Source organism: Gracilinanus agilis, chromosome X (assembly GCF_016433145.1).
Source record: "Gracilinanus agilis isolate LMUSP501 chromosome X, AgileGrace, whole genome shotgun sequence".
Classification (NCBI taxonomy): Eukaryota; Metazoa; Chordata; class Mammalia; order Didelphimorphia; family Didelphidae; genus Gracilinanus; species Gracilinanus agilis.
The window spans coordinates 19050788-19072931 of record NC_058136.1 but is presented as its reverse complement, the minus strand read 5'-3'; the positions used below and the strand labels follow the sequence as shown (position 1 = coordinate 19072931).

Sequence of the window (22144 nt, the reverse complement as noted above, 5' to 3'; positions counted from 1 at the left end):
TCCCCCCCCTTATTTGACCCTATTAATCACTCTCTCTCCTCTTTGAGATCCACTCTTCTTTGTCTTTCTGGAGCTCCTGAAAGATACTGTATTCTTGTGTTTCTTGCATCTCTTGGATCTTTCCTCTAGTCTTTTACTCTCTCCTTTCTTCTTCTTTCTATTCCTGGGAGGTCAGCGTTGCTCAAGGCCTTACCCTTCTTCCTCTGTTTTTATCTCTTTCCTTTAGAGCTTGTTAATCTCTCATCCAGGTTGGCTTCAATTATCACCTCTATTTTGGTGATAATTGCTATAAGGGAAAGAGGGTTTGCTGTGGGGTCAGAAGAAGAGGGCTCAGTTCCTGGCTCTGATATTTCCTCACTTTGTGACCTTAGGCAAGTCATTTAACTTCTCAGGATTTCATGCTCTGACTCCCGAGCAGGGTGAAAATCCTTGTATCACCTACCTCTTGGGATTCTGATAAAGAAAGAGCTCTGTTAACCTTAAATTGCTATAGGAAATGAGCCATCACTGTCACAGCTCCCAAATCTGCATCATCAAGGATTATATTTAGAAGTAGATCATAATTGTAACAGGAACTCAAACTGACTTTCTTTGAATGGAATGTGTCACTGTAGGTAGGCCTCAAGGGGCAAGCATTGCACGGTACCTGGCTTAACGAACGACTGCTGGTGAGCCGTAGTGTCTGTGGGACCCCACGATGGCTAGGAGTGGCAGAGGAGCTTCTGATCTGCACTGGGAGAGGGAATTTTCTCATCGGGAGTTCCCTATCCCAGGAAAATCGGACCAACTATGGAGGTGGGAGGAAAGCACGCACCATAAGAGCAAGATTCAGTCTAAGCAAGCAGGAAGGGAGGCCCATTGCTTATGTCTGTTCATTTGTGTGGAAGGCCTATGGGAAGCTACCAATGAATGTGATCCGAAGGTTTTAGCTGGACATGATGTTTGCCAAAGCTGGGTCAAATGTCAGCCAACGATAACAATAGTTCGCCTTGCCAGCCTGCTTTTCAGGTCTCTAAAGGGAAGCCTGTGACACAGTAGCTACTGCAATTTGCCCCATTTTTTATATATGAAGAAAGCGAGGCTCAGAGAGGTTGAGGGTCACACAGCTAATAAGTGTCTAAGATAGAGTTGGAGCCTCACTGGCAAGTTGGTATTGAAGGACTGGCCCTTGAGAAAAAGACCAGGGATGGAGATTTATATCTGGGAGTCCCACGCAAAGAAATGATGAGTAAACTCCTGGGGATCAATTAGGCCAACAAGTAAGAGTGTAGAGAAAAAAGGAGACTTGGACCCAGGATGGAGTTTGGGGGCCACCAACACTTAGAGAGGAGATTAATCTTGGCAAGTTGCTTTACCTCAATGGGTCTTGGTTTCCTCCTCTGTAAAAGAAAGGGGTTGGGCTAGCTGGCCTCTGAGGATCCTTCCAGCTCTAGATCTAAGATCCTATGTGAGACTCTGGACAGGTCTCTTGCCCTCACTGGGCCTCAATTTTCCCTTCTATAAGATGAGGATTTAACTAGCTGGCCTCTGAGGTTCCTGCCAGTTCTCGATCCATGATCCAATGATCTGAGGTAGGCAAAGCCCCACTATATATGGCTGAAGAGGTAAGGGGAAGTGAGAGCATGGGAGACTCTAAAAACCAGGTTCTAGAATCCCCATTCTTTGCCCCAAACCAATGTGGAGGGGTTGAAGGCTTACGAATGGGGACCCAAGTATTAAGTTAGGAAGATGAATCTGAATAATGAATAGGATGGATGGATGGGGGTGGGAGGTGGAGGCTAAAGGCAGGGACCAAGTGAGCAGCCATTTCTGGAATCCAAAAAATGAGGAGGACAAAATGGAAAGAGAAAAAGGGCCGGAGAGATACTACAAACAGAAGCCTATGTCTATAGTCAGAAAAGGAGGGAGGGGTAAATGTTCACTAGATATGCAAAAAGAAAACCCACTTCTTCTATCTTTCCCAGTCTCTCATTCACCTTTTCTTCTTTTCCTTGCCTCCTTCTTCCCCCTAGGCTGTCTGGAAATGTTCTATACACTGACACAGACAAAAGCCCCATGGCTGACCTCCAGGCACCAAATTCTGACCCCTTCTGTTGTGTTCCCTGATGAAAAAAAAAAATAAAACAAAAACCAAATGGACCACATCCATGCCCATCCATAAAATATAGGAATCTGGAGTGGAAGGGGTCGAATCTGGGAATTCTCTCCTTTCTGAGGCCCCGTCTGCTTTTCTTCGGGGCTGGGCTATATTAAAACCTGCACAATGTTTCTGCCTCACTCAGACATTTCAGTCTGAATGATGCCCAAGACAAAGACATACCAATTAAAGATGACACCGTGTGAATCAGGAGTCTCTCTTTTTAAATGGTTTGTTACAGGAAATAGGAAACGATGCTTTCCTTCCTTATTCTCCCATCAAGAAGCTGAACCAAACCCAGGAGGTAAAATGAAAATAAAGTCAAACGGTGAGCACAATTTCTTTACTAACGAGAACTTAATCTTTAAATTCAGAAATAACCTGAATCAAACAGTCTCGGACCTGTGGTAGGCTCTGATCCGACAGGCATCCACCAACTTCTGTTTCCTGCCTCCTCCTCCCTCCCCCTCCCAACTCTTTTAATCATTATCATTGTCTTGCCTTCCAGAGAATGATGCTACTTTGACAGATTTCATTCTATGACTCAATGAGTCGTTCTAATTACCAAGACCCACTTTCAACCAATTTTCCCCCCCTCATCACCCTGCTACATCCATATTAAACGTCTCTTGATGGCTTCCAACGTTTGGTCACTTGAAATTAATATTCTGACAACGTATAGTGAAACAACATGGTGGAATTCAACATTAGTGTCTTAACATTTTCTTAATGTGCTCTTTCAGTGACGGCAATGATGCAAAACATGAGAATACAGGCAGGCGTGCTTTTCCGACTGCCACTCCCCGCCCACATCCCTAAGCATTGTTCCTGGGGATTCAGGGAAAATAGATAATGTTCAGCAAAATTACCTTACAGTAAGCAGCAATTCCTTGAAAATGACATTCTGGGGGAGAGGGCCAAGACGGTGGAGAAGGTACAGGGACTCATGTGATTTCTATGAAATTATCCTTCAAAAATCAGTGATATCATGCCTCAAAACAAATTCTGGAGGGGGCAGCTGGGTAGCTCAGTGGATTGAGAGTCAGGCCTAGAGACGGGAGGTCCTGGGTTCAAATCCGGCCTCAGTCACTTCCCAGCTGTGTGACCCTGGGCAAGTCACTTGACCCCCATTGCCCACCCTTACCACTCTTCCACCTAGGAGCCAATACACAGAAGTTAAGGGTTAAAATAAACAAATTCTGGAGCAGTATAACTCACAAAAAGGCAAGGTGAAGTAATCTTTCAGCCCAAAACAACTGAGAAGGCCGGCACAAGGGATCCAGCGCATGAGGGTGGTGGTGGAACAGAACATGCCCGGAAAGACCCCACAGAGGCAACAGGCCCTGGGCATAAGAGAAGCAGCTGCCAAGGCTTTGAGAAAGCTCAGCTCTGGACAGATGCTCAGAAGGGTACTGCAGGGGTCCCTTTACTGGCTTTGGGTGTAAGACTTTTGTTGCATTGCCCATATGCAGAACCAGGTCACAGTCCTGTGGCACAGGCTCATGGTGAGGAGGAACACCAGCATACACCAGGGGAGCAGAGGACCCTGATCACATTCCAAGGGGTAAAAGAGAGCTTGGGGTTACTCACAGACTAGAGCACAGGCCCAGGAAGTATTAAATACATCTCTCCTGGCATCATACCACCTTGGAAGAACTGAAAGCAGATAGATTTCCCCAGAGCCAACTCTGAAGGCAGCTGCACGAAGAACCTGAAACTTGGGAAAAGAGGCACAAAAAATGAAGAAATTAATACCTTAAAAACAGAATTGGACAAATGGAAAAATGTATACAAAAATGCACTGAAGAGAAAAAATTCTTAAAAGACAGAATTGGCCATATGTTATAAGATGTACACAGATTCACTGAGGAAAAGAACTTCTTACAAAGTAGAATTAGCCAAATGGAAATGGAGATACAAAAGCTCACTCAAGAAAATCATGCTTTAAAAACCAGAATTGGGCAAATGAAAGCTAATGACTCTACAACACATCAAGAAACAATCAAACGAAATCAAAAGAATGAAAAAGTGGAAGAAAATGTGAAATATCTCATTGGAAAAAAATGGATCTGGAAAATAAATCCAGGAGAGATAATTTAAGAATTATAGGACGACCTGAAAGCTATGATCAAAAAGAGGGCTTACATACCACTGCTGGGTTTGTACCTCAAAGAGATAATAATGAAAAATGTTTGTACAAAAATATTTATAGCCATGCTTTTTATAGTGGCAAAAAATTGGAAAACGAGGGGGTGTCCCTTGATTAGGGAATGATTGAACAAATTGTGGTATTTGGTGGTGATGGAATACTATCATGCTGTAAGGAATAATGAACTGGAGGAATTCCATATGAACTGGAAAGACCTCCAGGAACTGATGCAGAGTGAAATGAGTAGAACCAAGAGAACATTGTACACAGAAAGTGAAACATTGTGGGATGATCAAAAGTGACTGACTTTAGGGGGCAGCTGGGTAGCTCAGTGGATTGAGAGCCGGGCCTAGAGATGGGAGGTCCTGGGTTCAAATCCGGCCTCAGACACTTCCCAGCTGTGTGACCCTGGGCAAGTCACTTGACCCCCATTGCCTACCTTTACCAATCTTCCACCTATAAGTCAATACACAGAAAGTTAAGGGTTTAAAAAAAAAAGTAAAAAAAAAAAAAAAGTGACTGACTTTACTACTAATAGCAATGCAATTATCCAAGACAATTCTGTGGGACTTATAAGAAAGAATGCTATCCACATTGAGAGAAAGAACAATGGGAGTAGAAACCCAAAAGAAAACATATGACATCACTTATCACATGTCTATATGGGTATATGATTTAGGGTTTTGACTTTAAAAGATCGCTCTATAGCAAAAATGAATAATATGGAAATAGGTATCAAGTGATAACATTTGTACAACCCAGTAGAATTGCTTGTCAGCTCTGGGAGGGGGGAAGGAAGAGGAGAGGGAAAGAAAATGAATCATGTAAACATGGGGAAAAAATTTCAATAAATAAATAAAAATTTAAAAATAAAAGGAATATACAAGCTTTTAAAAAATAATAAAAAAATAAAGGCCTCATTTCTCAAATACATAGAGGAATGAGTTCATTATATAAGAATACAAGTAATTCCCCAATTGATAAATGGTCAAAGGATAGCAGTCAGTTCTCAAAGTAATTAAAGCTCTCTATAGTCATGCAAAAATTATCTAAATCACTACTAATTAGAGAAATGCAAATTAAAACAATTTTGAGGAATTACCCCACACCTATCAGATTGGCTATTATGACAGAAAAGTCAAATGTCAAAACTTGGAGGGGATATGGGAAAGTGGAGATACGGATGCCCTATTAGGGGAATTGTGAACTGATTCAATCATTCTAGAGAACAATTTGGACCTGTGCCCAAAGGTCAGAACTTGGAACATCATAAGCACTTAATAAATGCTTTCCCATTCATTCATCAATAATAATAATAATTTACATTCCTATAATTTCTTAAGATGTATAAAGTGTTTTCCTCACCAAAACCCTATGAGGAAGGAAGGCAGCATATTATGATTATGATTATGATTACCATTTTATAAAGAAAGAAACTGAGAAAGAGAAGTTAAGTAATTTTCTAGCATCAAGCAGTTAGTAAAGGTCAAAGCTGGGAATCGATCATGGTATATTATGATCCCTACTTTATAGCCAAGGAAACCGAAGCAGAGGGATGTTAACTAATTTGCCCAGGATCAGACAATAAATGGCAGATCTAGAAACTGAACTCAAACTCATGATTCCAAGTAGAATATTCTTTCCAGTATGTCACACTAACCCCCTTGTTGTATTTGTGTTATTTCCCCTGCCAGAGTATAAGGTCCTGGCGGTTAGGCTGTTGTAGCCCCAAGGTGGTGAACCTATGGCATGTGTGGCAGAGGGGGCACTCAGAGCCCTCTCTGTGGGCACACGCACCATCACTCCAGCACAGAGTCTGCCAGAATTCATTACTAGAATGCCAGAGGAACTCGGGGCTGGGCTGTTCCCCTCCCCCTCTCCATGCACACTTGAGGACATTTCTCACATCACCTGCCCCTCTAAAAGGTTCACCATCACTGGCCTACACACTTCATGGCATAGTAGAAAAAGCTTTGAATATGGGACTGTTTTCAGTCCTTAGTTCTGCAACTTATTTGACTTTAGGTTAATAATTCCTGCTCTCTGGGCCTCAGTTGCCTCATCTGAGAAAAATCAAGGGTATGCTAGAAGACTTCCAAATTCCCTTCCGGCTCTAAAGCCATGATCTGCTGATCTGTGTATTCACCACAATGGCCAGCATAGAGATATTTGTGGAGTAGGCATTTGTTGGTTGAATTGGATTGGAGGAGAATGACCTGGCCAGAAAAAAACCCATTGGATTTACAAGCAGAAGACATAGGCTCATGTGTTGGCGCTGCTGTTTACCATCTGTATGATTCTGGGTAAATTCTTCCCTGCTCTGGGCTGCGGTTTCTTCCTCTGTCAAACTTAAGGGTGGATGAAATGTACTGTTCAGAATGTAGGATCCGATAGTAACATGGTGCCTCCCTCTTTTCTTCACTTAAACAAAGCAAGCCAGAAGACTTCTTGGCATTAAGGAACTGCCATATATGCTGGTTCCCCAGTACTCCAAACCCTTATCTACCCTCACCGCCTGGGTAAAAGACTAGTTTCATTTGGGGATTTGTTTGGAGGAGCAAATATTAAATGTGTCTGTATAAGTGCAGTAGAAAGAACGGTGGGTTCTGAGTCAAAAGAACCTCGGCTCTGCGTCATGTCACCTGCGTGATCTTGGGGAACATCCCTTCCTCTCTCTAGGCCTCAGGTTCATCATCTGTGCATTGGATAGATGACCTCAGAGGCCTCTTCTATCATTAAATCTGTGATCTTTAGAGAGGCTGTCCCCTCTGTTCCTGTGTCATGGGAGCCTCCCAGATTGTGTTTCCAGTTTGTATCTACCAAGTAATTGAATCCATGTGCTAATATCGGTGTCTGAAAGATGCTCCTTGCCAAATGTATTCCGAGCTGGGCTTGGGGAAATACTGGAGAGGTGTGACCTCACTCCAGCAGGAAGGAGAATCTACCCATTGTTGGGTTCGAATTAGGGGAACTCCTTATGATCAAAGTACCAGGCCTTGTTATTGGACTCTGACTTTTTTCCTGAAAAGAGCAAAAGAGAAACCTCCCCCTTCCCAGCAGAAAAGACAAAGGAAACAGAACAGCGATGAGAGTTACCCACAAAAACCCTTGCCAGGATCATTCTAACAGGGGCTTTTCAAGAACAGAACTGAGCAAATAGGACAGAATAACTAACTCCCATCCGGACCAGCCATTGTCAAGATCCCAAAGGATAAGAAAGAAGAAGTAACAACAGGTAAGCTGAACACTTCAGCTGTCTGTCAGAATGAACAGTGGTGTGGTTCAGTTGTTTCAAGGTGTCCAACCCTTCATGACCCCATTTCAAGTTTTCTTGGGGAAGGAGGGAGGGAGGAAGGGAGGGAGGAGGGAAAGGATGGAGGAAGGAAGGTAGGAAGGAAGGAAGGAAAGGAGAAAGGGAGGGAGGAAGGGAAGAAAAGAGGAAGGAAGGGAAGAAAGGAGGAAGGAAGGGAAGAAGGGAGGGAGGAAGGAAGGGATGAAGGGAGGAAGGAAAGAAGGGATGAAGGGAGGGAGGAAGGAAGGGAGGGGCAGGAAGCCAGAAGCTATAGGCAAATAAATTGCTTTCTTTTTCATTTTAGTATCATTCTTTTCAATAAACAATTTTCATGTAAACATAAATTTATTTATTTATATGAATGTACCACTGGGGAGAAGTGTTGATTTCCTACTAGTAAATGGGACAAAAACAGAGAGAAGGACTGGAAAATGTCACTGATGATAATCCATTTATTTTAGCGAGACAATTTATCACTGTCAGATTTCTTTGGTCTGCATCATTATTATGTAATTTGGAATAGATTCAAATGGTTCATTTTTGTATCGGATTTAGAGACTCGAGTTTTAAACTGAAATATAGGTGACCATTTCACAACAAGAGAAGGCAGAAAGGAAGTACAGCAGCGTCCAGGGGAGAAAAGTCAGGATAGAGTCAGGAGCCATGGGTTCTAGTCTAGACAATGCAACTAAATTGCTCAGCAATCTTATACAAGTCATTCATCTTATCTAGGACCAAATAATTTCATCTCTGTGTAGGCAGTGAGTTGATCCTCTGTACCATGAACAGTCACTAATTTGGGAGATCTCTGAGGAACAGCTTGGGGTAATTTGCATAAGCCATTCCAGCTACCCCTCCAGGAAGACAGGAGAAGAAAGTTCAAATGGAAAGAACAGGCCCATGGGGAAGGAGGTAGGGGAAATAGCACCCAGGCACTGGGGACCCCTGAGAGGTGGTAAGCAGCTACTGACTCCCATGAGCCAACGGATCCCAGAAAGCAAGAAATCTATTTGCACAACTACTTAGAGACTTTTCCTGGAGAACCACAGGCCCTGGCATCCAAGTGGAAAATGGCGGAAGGTTTAAAGAGCCTGAAGGAATTCGATGTCCCAGAGGTGACAAAGTGTAATCACTTTATGGACCAGCTGCTTGAGAGCTGGCTCTTGGAAAGGAGGCTGCTATCATCATTTGATGGAAATCTAAACACTAAGGAGCAACAAAACAGACGACAACAGTAACAGCAGCAAGAAGGACCCAGATGGAGGCAACAGCAGCTGACCACCAACAGGAGGAGAACAATGATGTCCAATATGGAGGTACAACAAAGCCTGGACTTTCCCTCTTTTATGTTTCCCTTTAAGGGCAGGACTATAAGTTACAGGGACTGTACAGGTTCCTTGGAGGAGAATAGTGCCATAGGGGCTAGGAAATATCTCCCAAATCTCAAGGGGCTTAGCAGAAAGCCTGGCACATAGTAGGTGCTAAATAAATATTTAATAATTGACTAGAGGGAGGCAGCTGGATGGCTCAGTGGATTGAGAGCCAGGTCTGGAGATGGGAGGTCCTGGGTTCAAATGTGGCCTCAGACACTTCCTAGCTGTGTGACCCTGGGTAAGTCACTTGACCCCCATTGCCTAGCCCTTACCACTCTTCTGCCTTGGAACCAATACATAGCATTGATTCTATAGTGAAAAGTAAGGGTTTTAAAAAAAGAAAAATAATAATTGACTAGAACACCATCTTTCCTGAACTTTTTGCTATAGGGAATTAATGACCATCAGAGTGCCAAATATGGAAATTCACCTTGGTAGGAGTAAGAGTCAGCTAAATGAAAGTTTCCTAAAGTTCAGATCCTTCTTCAAACACTTTCTTGCTGTGTGACCTTTGGCAAGTCACGTAACTTCTCAGCCTCAGTCTCCTTATCTGGAAAATGGGGGATGAGAATAGCACCTGTCTTATGGAGCTATTCTAAGGATCCAATGAAGTAATGTATGTAAATATATGTAAATCAGCATACCATATAAATGCCAGCTCTTATTTATAATATTCAAATGACAAGAATATCTACTTATATTATTTAATAAGAGAGTTCAATATCGTGAAGAAACATGCCCAAATTCATGACGCCCAGCGGTAACTTCATACATCACTGTTTTCTCTATCACTGCTCTAAGTTGTGTCCGCCAAGAAAGTGTCTAGGAAGCCTAATTGCTGTTTTTGCTCTTTTTGGAAAAAGCAAGGATGCCATTTTCTTTTTCTTTTTTTTAAATTTAATTAATTAATAATCTGATCTGTTTAGATTTATTTAATTAATTAATCTAGAATTTTTTTTCCCATGGTTACAAGATTCATGTTCTTTCCTTCCCCTCCTCCCACCCCTCTCCTGGAGCTGACGAGCAGTTCTACTGGGTTATACACGTATCATTGCTCAAAACCTATTTTCATGTTATTAATATTTGCAACAGAGTGATCATTCAAAGTCAACAAGGGATACCATTTCCTGACTTGGAGAATGCTGCCAATCCCTAAGGCAGCCCAGGATTTGGAGGAGGTGCTGGATTTCGAGTTGGTGGACCAAGGCTTCTATCCTGGCTCTGCTAGCTCCTCTCTGGGTTTCAGTTTCCTCAACTGTAAAATGAGGTTCCACTAGAGATTCACGAAGGCACCTTCCATCTCCGAATCTATGTTCCTAAGATTACCGCTCTAAAAGTAACGGTCCATGGCCCAGGAAGAGGAAGAACGGGGAAGGGTTTTGGGCATACTTCACAGGCTAGGCTTGCGAGGTAACTTAGATGATTGTAGGACCTCAAGTTTAGAATGGAGATGGCACCTTGTCCACCTCCATCATGGTATAGAGCAACAGTCGGCAACCTTTTTGGCAGAGAGAGCCATAAAGGCCTGCGGAAGGAGGAGGATGGAGGCGGAAGGTACTGGAATATGGGGCAGGGGCTGAAGGGCCCCCTGGGGCACATCCTGGGGCTCTGCCCCGATTGGCTGGTGGGGAGGTGGAGCCAGATATGGTTCGAGAGCCATACATTGCCGACCCCTGGTATAGAGGAAGAAACTGGAGCCCAGATCCGGGGAGGGACTTGCCCAAGGTCACACAGGTAGACAGGTATTAGCAGGACCACTGTTCAAAGCCAGGTTCTCAGATTCTAAGATGAATGCATTTCATACTGGACCATATTCTCTTTTGAGTAACCTAAGTAGAAAGAAACACATCTAGAGGGAAAAGCTGTGTTAGGAGCTACAGGGCCTGGGTTCAAACCTCAGCTCTTCCTGTGTGTATGTATGCACATGCGCTCAAGTCCCTTCACCACTATGGGCCTTGTTTTCTTTTTTTTAACCCTTATCTTCCATCTTAAAATCAATACTGTGTTCCAAGGCAGAAGAGAGGTAAGGGCAAGGCAACTGGGGTGAAGTGACTTGCCCAGGGTCACACAGCTGGGAAGAGTCTGAATTCACATTTGAACCCAGGACCTCCCGTTTTTAGGTCTGGCTCTCCATCCACTGAGCCACCCAACTGCCCTGGGGCCTCAGTTGGGCTAGATGACTTCTCTGGTTCCAAATCTCTGCTCCTCGGCTGGGGCCTATGGTCCAGGGTGGGTTCTAAACTCCCCCCGTCTGCCTAGGGGGCAAGCTGCAGTTATGTAATAAAGTAAAATGGAGAGAACTTTAAATTATCCACATAATTCAAAAGGGCAGAAACACTTTTTACTGCCTCGTTAATCAAGACGTTTCAAACCTAGCTAAGTGGATGGCAGGGCGTTTGTTTCTGAACCATCGGGACACTTTGGCTGAAGCCCCATCGCACGGAGAGTGTGCGAGACGAGGTTGATGTTGCCCAGTGGATAGAGCATCACGATTGCAGTCAGGCAGTCGGGGCTTGGGATCCTACCTCGGATTCTTATTGGCTGTGTGATGCTCTCCCGGTCCCATAACTTCTCTGAGTTTCAGCTTCCTCTTAAGTAAATGGGGGTTGTGGGAGGGGGTGGTAATAATGGCATCCCTGGGCGTCTAAAAGGCTCAAATGAGATAATGGCCAGAAAGCATTTTGCAAACCTTTAAAAATAAAAGCAGTTGCAAGCCTTTCTAAACGCGAGCTATTATTACTAGCACTTAGCCTGAGAAGGCCCAAGACAGGAGGGGTTTGCGAAGGTAATCCTTGAATATGAGTGTTGTCAAATTAAACACTGGGTTCCATAGTCAAATTGTGGAAGCTGGATCCATTTACGCCCATGACTCCTACGACTACTCCTTAGAGTTCCCCCTCCCGGCTTCCTTCTCCGGGCCTCTTAGCACACCAAGTGTTACTTAGGCAATTTACTTGTGAATTTGTTTAACCACTGCTACCCATGCACAGTTCAAATGTTCCAGTGGTGGCTATTAAATTATCCATTTTCCAGAATGCCCCAAGGGACGCTAAGAGGTACGGAGAAGAAACACCGAGGCACCGTACTTAATTTCCAGCTGGGATTCCTCCCTCCCGGTGCCAAGAAAGTTTCTGAAGCTCTGCCTCGCAGGGTTCAAATAAGTGGCGGGTTCCTAATTCAATAGTTCACATTTTCTGCGCCACAATAGCGACAACCCAGGCACTAGGGAAATCCCATTGCAAGAACCCTCTCTTAGGAAGATCACAACTAATTAGTTAAGTCCTGGGGAACTGACTAAGACCCATAACAGGTGAGTGGTCTACCCAAGGCCACGCGGCTTGTGTTCAGTAAATTGACAGGCTTTTGTTAATCACCCAGCACATGCCAGGCACTACACTAGGTTCTTTTTTTTTTTAACCCTTATTTCCTGTCTTAGTAATACCGCTAAGACAGAAGAGCAATAAGGACTAGGCAATCAGAGTTAAGTGACCTGCCCAGGGTCACACAGTAGGATGTGTTAGGCATCAGACTTGAACCCAGATCCTTCTGACTCTAGGCCTGGTGTTCTATCTACTGTGCCACCTAGCCGCCTCTACACTAGGTTCTAATGGTGAAAAACCTACCAGTCCTGCCCTGAAAGAGCTTGCATTTATATAGATGGTTGGTTTTGAACTCAGACCTTCCTGACTTTCAGTCCAGCACTCTATACTCCCTGTCCATACAACGTCCCAGCATCAATAAGGCTTGGTCTAGAACCCAGATGTAGTCATTCTGATACTAATCAGAATTTGAGTTGTCTTCATTCTGATGTTCACTGTTTTCTTTTTTTATGATTTAAGTATTATTTTATTCTTAAATTTTAATTAATTAATTAATTAATTAGTTTAGAATATTTTCCATGGTTACATGATTCATGTTCTTTCCCTCCCCCGCTCACTCCCAGAGCCAATGATGCTCACTATTTTCTTGACTAAAGCCTAATCTTCAGTCTAGAGACTAGGGTCTAGTCTAGACAAAGATAAGTATCAGAATTAAATTAACTGTTTTTTATTCTAAATGGACTGGACTGTTTTGACATCCCCTGGTAGTGTCCCTGAATAACTAAACTGAGAGAAAAACAGGGAAAGTTCAGTTCTTACCATTTTTAACATGTAAACTATTCAAATGAACAAGCATTTGTTAAGCAAGTGCCAGTGTGCCAAGTATGATTCTGGAGGAAAAAAAAAGCAAAAGCAACAAAGAGCAGCTCCTTCCTTCCTCCCTTCCCCTCTCTCTCCCTTCCTTCTTTCCTATTTCTCTCCCACTTTCCCTCCTTCCTTCTCTCCCTTCATTCCATCCTTTCTTCCCTCCTTCTCTCACTTCTTTCCTCTTTTTCCCTCTTTCCCTCCCTCCCCCTCTTCTTTCCTTTCTTCCCTCTTTCCCTCCCTTCTTTCCTTCCTTCTCTCCCTCCCTCCTTTCCTTCCTTCCTTCCTTCCTTCTTTCTTTCCATCTTCCTTCCTTCCTTCCTTCCTTCCCTCTCTTCCTCCTTCTCTCCCTCTCCTAAAGAACTTACCTGCTCAGGGAAGGGGGAAGAACAACATGCACATAGATAAGTAAATAGGAAGGAAATGCAAAGCAAAAGTGAGAAAGAGAGTATCATTGGCAAAGGGCACCAACTGGATCCAAATCATCAAGTAGACGGATTTGACCAGAATAGAGAGTATGGAGGGAGACTAAGTATGGGGGAGGGGGGGTTACAATTTCAACCTGGAAAGATAGGCTGAAGACAAAGCTTTTTGAATAGGGGAATAACATGGTCCTGCCTATGCTTTAGGGTTATCAATTTGGTGGCTGAGTAGAAGAGACTATATGCAGGGGAAAACAGCAGAGAAGCTGCAGGGGCTGGTTGTATTGGGAAAAAGAAAAGGAGAGATGTAAGAGATGTCGGGAAGGGAGACGATGAGACTTGGCTAATGATTGGAGATGGGAAGCGAGGGTAGATAAGGAGCTAAAGGACAACCTTGGGATTATGAATCTGGATGACTGGTTGGATGGTGGTGCCCTCGCCAGAAAAAAGCAAATTGGGAAGAGACAGAGATTTAGGAGAAGAGAGAAGTTCTATTTTGGATATGTTGGAGAAACCACTGAGACAGTGATGGTGAACCTTTTAGAGATCGAGTGCCCAAACTGCAACCCTCATGCCACATGTGAGCCCCTTTGCTTCCCCCCCCCCCCCACCAGACAGAGGAGGAAGGAAGGGCTCCCCTTGGGCTGCTGGGTCACCCATTAGGGTGGGTCATGTGAGAAATGTCCTCAGGTGCATGTGGAGAGGGGGAGTGGAGCAGCCCCTCCCCCAGCACACGTGCCATAGGTTCACCAACATGGTTCTAAGATATCAAGGTGTAAATGTCCAGCAGGCAGTTGGGCTTCAGGACTGGAACCCAGGAGAGAGGTGGCAGACAAACATAGACTTGAGAGTCCTCTGCAGAAATGACAGATGAAAGCATGTAAGTTGATGAGAGAAAAAAGAAGAGTTCATACATAAGCAGTGTGGGCTTGGATGTGTAGACAAGTAAGAGGAAAACAAAGTGGCACAGAAACCCAGGGAGGAGAATGTAAGGAGGAAATAGTAAAGACTAGCCTCGAAGCTTAGCCTAGAGGTTGAGAAGAATGCAAATGGAGGAAAACGCAGTGGATTTTCACTCTAAAAACATCACTGATGCTCTTGGAGAGAGCAATATCAGTTGAATAGTGAGGTCGAAACACATATTACAAAAGGCCAAAAGGGAAATGGGAAGTGAGAAAGCCTGAGGCAGCTTTTCTTTCTAGGAGTACTGATGTAAATCATTCGCAAGCAACTTGTAATGGAACTAGCCAATGACTTTAGCATGTAATACTGGGTGCCCTGGTTCTAACTTTGTTCTTTGGTTTGCTGGCTGGGTCTTCAGGCCTGCTCCACTATCTTTTTCCTTGTACCTGTCCATCCTCTGCAATTCATTCAAGTCTTCCTTTCCGTCTATTCCAGGGGGTCCACCCAATATTCTGAGCAAGTTCCTCGAGATCTCTCAACATTTCACGAACACCAGATGAGGACAAGGGTTACCCATTGACTATCAGTGCCTTCGGTGACGTGACTGACCAACCTTTTTTCTTCCTGAGCATAATTTTATGCAGCTTCTCCCACATATCCACTATGGACCTCTCCATGGATCTTTGGGTGGTCCTTAACTTCGATGCTTTGGAGTCTGTGATATTTCATGACTCACATGCAGATATTACACTCATCATTTTTGAAAGGAGAAAATTGAGGTAGAGACTTAATGTGATTTGCCTAAGGTTACATACGACCAGAGGAAGGATTTGAACCCATGTCTCCCAATACACACTCTTTCCACTCTACCTTTCTTCTTCCCGAACAGGTCCTCCAAACCCCTCCTTTCTTCTGTTTCAGACTTTTGTTTACATCTGAGAATCATTCGCACGTGTGAACTCCTCTTCCTAGATTTTAAGCTCCATAAGGGCAAGAACAGTGCTAAGTTAAACACTGCATCTTCCCCAATACCTGGTTGCCGTTGTTCATCCTTCAGAATCAGAGGACTGATGACATCGTGATGTTGGGGTAAAATAGTGCAAGATGGATAGAAATCGGGAAATCTCTGACCCAGAATTCTCAGCTGAGAAACCTTAATTGTGGAAAACGAACGCTGGAGATCTTACTGCACCCAGTTTGTCATGGGACCCCACCTAGATGTTCGACAGTATAATTTATAGGTTTTTGATAGCTAATTAGCACAAGTCGTTAGCGCAGCAGGACGCACCGAGGATGTTAAGAAACATGCAACGGTGCTTCATAACAAGGGTTGGAAACATTTGCTCGGAAGACCTCCAGGTTCAGTACCAGGTTAACTACCCACTCAGGTTAGAGTAAGTAAGCTTTCTTGGCCACGATACCCTGGGCAGAGATCTTCTGTGTCAAACACCTGAAGAAAACAAGGCTGTTTTCCTGCTTTCTTAGGAGGCCAACTGTACACTCTCCACTCTCAATGAACCCAGCTCCTTCCACGTGGGATTCAGCTTCCCTAGATAACTATGGACCTAAAGCTTTTATTCCTCCAACAGAAGCTCTTCATCGACTTCATTGCTATAATATCCTAATACGCCAAACTCCATCCTTTCTAATATTATGGTTTAATATTCTATTATTATGACTGACATCTTATAGATAGTTTACTAAGTGGGTCTAATTCCTTTTAAATGTGTAACTGCCGTTGCTTACCTAAAGGATTATGTGTGATCCCTCTGTTCATAATCAATAGTATAGTGGCGATGGAATAATTTTTCTTTCTCGATGGGTGATGACTTGTGGGTGAATTGAATTGAAGTGAAGTGAAGTGAGGCAGTTATTCCAAGTGGTTTAGCCTCACTCTCTCCTGCAGTCAATAAAAGCCCAATGGCAGTACAGGAATCAAGATGACTGGTACAGCTTGTACGGGATGCTCTAAGCATTCCAAAGTGCCCGCTTCAGCCATCTATGTGGCTGTTGGAACACATCGTTCTCATCTGTCCATTGTGCCAAGAGAAGTCTTCACATGCTTGAGGTAGACACGCTCCTAACTCACCAATGGGTTTGAGGCCTATGGATTACCCTCAGCCTGATTTAGCTTGTCTGCTGAGACAGTTTTGCCAGATGTGGCTGCTGCCCATGCTACAGCTTCTCAGGGCCACGGGTGAGGGTTGGGTGAAAGGTGGACCCCAAAGGAGGAAAGCAGCCCGAAAAGTGCTTAGCAAGCCCTCCCACCAGACGTGCTGATCCTCCCCGAACACCCCATAGCACTCCCAGTACCTGGCACATTGCCCACAGATGTTCAGCAAACATTTGGTGAATAAATGAGTTTCCAGCTGAGTAGGATGACTTAAAATCTCACAAGAAAACCCAGACAGTCCAAATAGCTTCCCTATCAATCCTCTCCCCTCTCTAGCCCATCCACCCAACTGCTATCCCAGTATTCCTCAAGCAGAGGTCTGAGGGCAAATTTAAGAAGCTTCCGTAACTGTTACCTCCAGAATAATATAAAACTCTTCCGCCTGGCCCACAAAGTCCCACACAACCTAGTCCCAGCCTCTCTTTCTAGGCTGATGGTCCATTAGACCCCCTGTTGAGGACATCCCGTCCCCTACTTTCCCTCCTATCCTGGGCATGCTCTCTCTCCTCCCCTCCAAGTTTGAGAATTTGTGCCCCTGTTTAAAGGTCTTTCCATGTTCTGCCTCCTACACAAGACCCCTCCTGAGCTTTCCAGCTGTTAGCCATCCCCTCGCCCAGTTATTGCTTTGTACTCTCCTCATATATATTAACTTATTTCTCTACGTGCTGTTCCCCCCTCCTCCCCTAGAGTGAAAAAAAGCTCTATGTAGGAAGAAAATAGTTTGGTTCTTGTCTATATATCCCCATCACTGAGCACGGAAGAAGTGAGCCTGCCATAAATGCCTGGTGAACGAATGAGAAGAAACGAGCATCTCTCCGAATGGACACTGACCCTTCCTGTGGACCAGCCCACAGCATCAGAAAGGGCAAAGGTCAGAAATCAGCACAGATGGGAAGGCTAACATTTTTAACAGCTTTGAGCGCGAGGGTCCGGTTCCTGAGGAGGGTGAATGTGTTCCACTTCTCTATTCTGACACATTTAAGAAATTGGATCAAAGTACACATGTGTGTTACTCAAAGAAATATTCACATAGGGTGGCTCAGTGGATTGAGAGCCAGGCCCAGAGACAGGAGGTCCTGGGTTCAAATCTGGCCTCAGACACTTCCCAGCTGTATGACCCTGGGCAAGTCACTTGACCCCCATTGCCTAACCCTTACCACTCTTCTGCCTTGGAGCCAATACACAGTATTGATTCCAAGACGAAAGGTGAGGGTTTAAAAAAAATTCACATAGGGCAGCTGGGTGGCTCAGGGGATTGAAAGTCAGGCCCAGAGACGGGAGGTCCTGGGTTATAATCTGGTCTCAGACACTTCCCAGCTGGATGACCCTGGACAAGTCCCTTCACCCCCATTGCCTAGCCCTTACCACTCTTCTGCCTTGGAACCGACTGACGGTATTGATTCCAAGACGGAAGGTGAGGGTTTAAAAAGAGAGAAACATTCACATACATGAAAAGAGCAGAGGTATTCATTTCAAAGTATAGCAGCTTCCTTTCTGGAATCGAAGAAGTTGGCAGCTCAATGTGGGCCTGAAGAAGATTTCCCAGGGCCAAGAAAGGATCTGCTTTCAACGCCCGGCTGGCGTGGGCACAAGCCTTGAGTTCAATGACCACATCTTGGTATATGTGTGCAGGCATATGTGCCTGGACAAATCTATTTTGTCCTATCACTGATGACTTCGTGTGCACCAAATATGTTTTAATTAGCGTAAGGCTACAGGATCGTCTCTGCTAGCAGCCAAAGCGTGCCTCAGGCAGCGCATTCGGAGGCCCGAACACAAATGAAAACCAAAACATAATTACCTTTTCCAAAAGATTTCATATTTAATTAAAAGATTTATGGTACATGTAGACTCTGAAATCACTTCACCCACAAAAGAAAATGTGTCTCTACATACATACATACGTACATACATACATACATACATACATATATATCTATAGAAGCAATGAAAAGACAGCAGAGAGCATTCGTCTTGAAGCATCGAGAGATCTCACAACGACCACAATCACTTTTCCTCCTGACCTACGAATGAAGACTTCAAAACAGTTTACACATGAGCCAAAAGGCAACAATGGATCTTTTCCCTTTAAAACTCCAGAATGGTTATTGTCCTGGTTTCTGGTTTTCAAGGACTGTGGCAGTCCAACTATTCACTTATCCAAAGCGATTACACTGCTAATAGCAGCATTTGGACCTCAATTCAGTCGCCAAATAGCTGTATTATGCCATTAGTCAATATGCAATTACATGAAATCTAATGGAGCCAGATGCATGCAATCCAGGATCCAGCCATCCGCATGTATTTAGTTTCGTGCACAGAGTTAAGCAAAAGATGGAGTTCAACACTACTCACTCCCCAAGGAGGGCATCACAAACATCTTATTTACAACACACCCGGGAATTTTCATCTCTGCGGTTGTCCCCACCCTTCCACAATTCCTGGCCACTTTTATCTCCTCTCCGTTACCACATTGGCAAAAAAGCTTTCCGGCGCGGCGGCGTGAGGGCTCCCACACTGGAGAGGCACCCCTCTCCCCACCCCCTCTCTCTTCCAGGACAACCGCCTTTTGATTAGAGAATCTTCGGATAACGCCTTACGGCAGCCTCATTCACAAGATTCAGTCTCGGCCGAGGAAGGCAGAGAGGCAACAGTCCAACACCACAACAGTGAGAAAGAAACACAGCTACGATTGCCATTTCTTAGCAGACAAGCCACTCCAATCACAGAAGATGCAGCAACGATCAAGGAAGGAAGGGACGGATGGACGGATGGACGGACGGACTGACGGATGCCTCCGGCAACAGATGCTGTACTGGGCGAAAGACAAAAGCTAGAGGAAATGCATAATGAGTTCAAAAAGATTTGTCATCTGTTTGAAGGACTGGCCTCCTTATAGTCACATGTGCTGGGTCAGCTTGTTAGCAAAGCGAAGCCTGATGAGGACTCTGTACTGGCAATTGACGAGTCAATTGGAATCACTGATGTCACCTCCCTGTGCATCTTCATTTAATATGTCAATGGGCAGAAGTTAACGAAACACACTTATCACCACGGCCAGTCAGATGCAGCTCAGCACAGGGTACGAGGGCTCCAGATAGTTGGATCAGTTGCAGCGCTGTTTCAAAGAAAATCATATCACCTTGTCAACTACATATGGTCTGTCTACGACTGGCCAGCAAAAAAGAACCCACAATATAGATCTGTCGGACATATTCAGACAGGGATTAAGCCAAGGGCTATTCCCACACACAGAATTAATACTGAGATATTAAAATGCATTCCCATTCCCCACCCCCTCCCAACACGGTCAACCATGCAACTCTGGCATCAGCTCCTCCCAGAGTTGACTCTGGGGCTGTCTTCCCGAGGCTGGTGACAAGGATGATTTTCTCATCCACTATGAAGTCCTCGATGACTTGATAAAGTCCAGGCTCCTAAAAATCAAAACATTCTTTTTCTAAGGAAACTGCAGTAGGAAAAAAAGGTAGAAAGACAATGTGAGAATAAACATCATAGACACACAGCCCCGAGGAGAAAGTAGCTTCGTTTTCCACTTTTAAAAATGAACCTTCAGAGCTTTCTTTAAAGTCGGGTTTCTACTGCTCTCCCTCCAACCCAATTTCTTACAGGGATTCTTTTTCATTGTTGTTATTATTTAGTCCTGTCTGACTCTTGTGTGACTCCACTTGGGGTTTCTTGGCAAAGGTACTGAAGTGGTTTGCCATTTCCTTCTCCAGCACATTTTATAGATGAGGAAACTGAGGCCAACAGGGGTCACAGAGCTACTAAGTGTCCAAGGTCAGATTTGAACTCGGGAAGACTCCTCTTCCCGACCTCAGGCTTAGCTGCCAGATGCAGTCCTGAGCTGGGGACAAATGGAGGGGAGGGGAATAGAATATAAGTTGTTGGCTCATTACTGAGGTAGGTTTGGTGGTGGATGTGCTATTAAGAGAGAAAGGTCTAACACACGCACAATCTTATTTGTCACAATCCAATCTAACAACCATTTCCACAATGCCTTTTATGTGCCAGGCACGGTACTGTAGACACAGAGTCAGAAAGGAAAACTGGCCTTGCCTTCCAGGCGTTTATATTCTAGAGGGTAGATAGATAAGTCTAGAAGAGAGCTGGAGGAGGAGGAGGGTCCATTCAGAAAGGTGTCAGGTGGGAGGTGGTGCTCAAGTGGAGTCTTGAAGGAAGCTAGAGAATGGTGGATTTGGTGGTGAGCACTGGAGAGCTCCATGTATGAGAGCAGCCATTGCTCTACTATTCAATTCTCCCAAGATGGACACTCTTTACTCAGGACTGCCCAAGAGGAGATGAAGAGGAAGAAAGAAAAACGGACAATGATGATGAAAACATTATGGGATTGTAGGTACTCAAGTTGAACGGGGCCTTAGAGGTCCTCTACACCAACACTGTCATTTTACAGAAAAGGAAACTGAGGACTCGTGAGGTCTAGAGACTTTCCCAAGGCCACACAGACAGGAAGTGGCAAAGCTAAGCTTCAAAGTAAGAAAGAAGACACCAAAGTCCCTCCATTCTCAAATGCGTTCATCTTCCATATCAGTCTGACCGGAACTCTCTTAGCTGGATCATCTCTGTGCAATGTTTTTTTTTTAAGGATAACAGGTAATAAACATATTTTAGAATATTAAAGTTTCAATATATAGCTTCTAGGATGTCTTTTCACCCAGTTTCAATATGAGCCACACAAAAGATGAAGGGTACATCATAATAAAATAAGGTCCTAGATCTCACTGAAAAAGCAGTAAAACTCATTTTTTTACAAAACAAATGGACCAGCCCTTCCTGACGCCAAACGGCCTCTCCTGATTCTCTCCCTTTGAAAGGGGCTCCATGATTCCACCAAGGAGACCGTCATAGCTCCTAGAAGATTGGAAGCTCCTCTTAAGGAATGGATTTCAGAGGCAGTTTACAAGCTACCCAAGAAAATCTACCCTATAACATCCTCTTTAGCATGGAATAATCCAAGGCGCTATCTAGGGCAACGAGCATTTATTTAGCACCCACAATAAGCCCCCAAGGCACCGTGATAGGTGCCAGGGAGCCACCTCCATATTTCTTCCCTTCTCTCCTCTTCTATTACACTACCATCACCGTCTTAATGGGGTTTAAGGACAAAGTCGTGGTTGACCAATTCAAGAATACTGATCGCTTCAATCAAATGAAAAATATGACCTGGACTCATTAAAAATGTTTTTAGTACATAAAATCAGTCTTGCTGAGATTAAGCGTACTCACGTAGTAAAATAATGAACACCAGGCATTTAATAATATTTTAATTTTACAGTTAAATATTCATAGCTGTGTTCATAAAAACCACATGCTTGATCTCGTGATTATATTTATGAAATGCAATATTTCTGATATGCCTTTCTGTGTTTCTAACTATCTGACAACGACACTATTCATTTGCACCACAATACCAACAATGATGTATGTATGTATGTATGTGCATATATATGCCATATATATATATATATA

General features: G+C 44.1%; 1 protein-coding gene across 1 annotated transcript in view; it reads right to left on the bottom strand.

Moving 5' to 3' along the window:
- FHL1 (four and a half LIM domains 1) overlaps positions 1-22144 on the bottom strand; it is a 191081-nt gene that overhangs the window by 69815 nt on the left and 99122 nt on the right. The window lies entirely within an intron of this gene.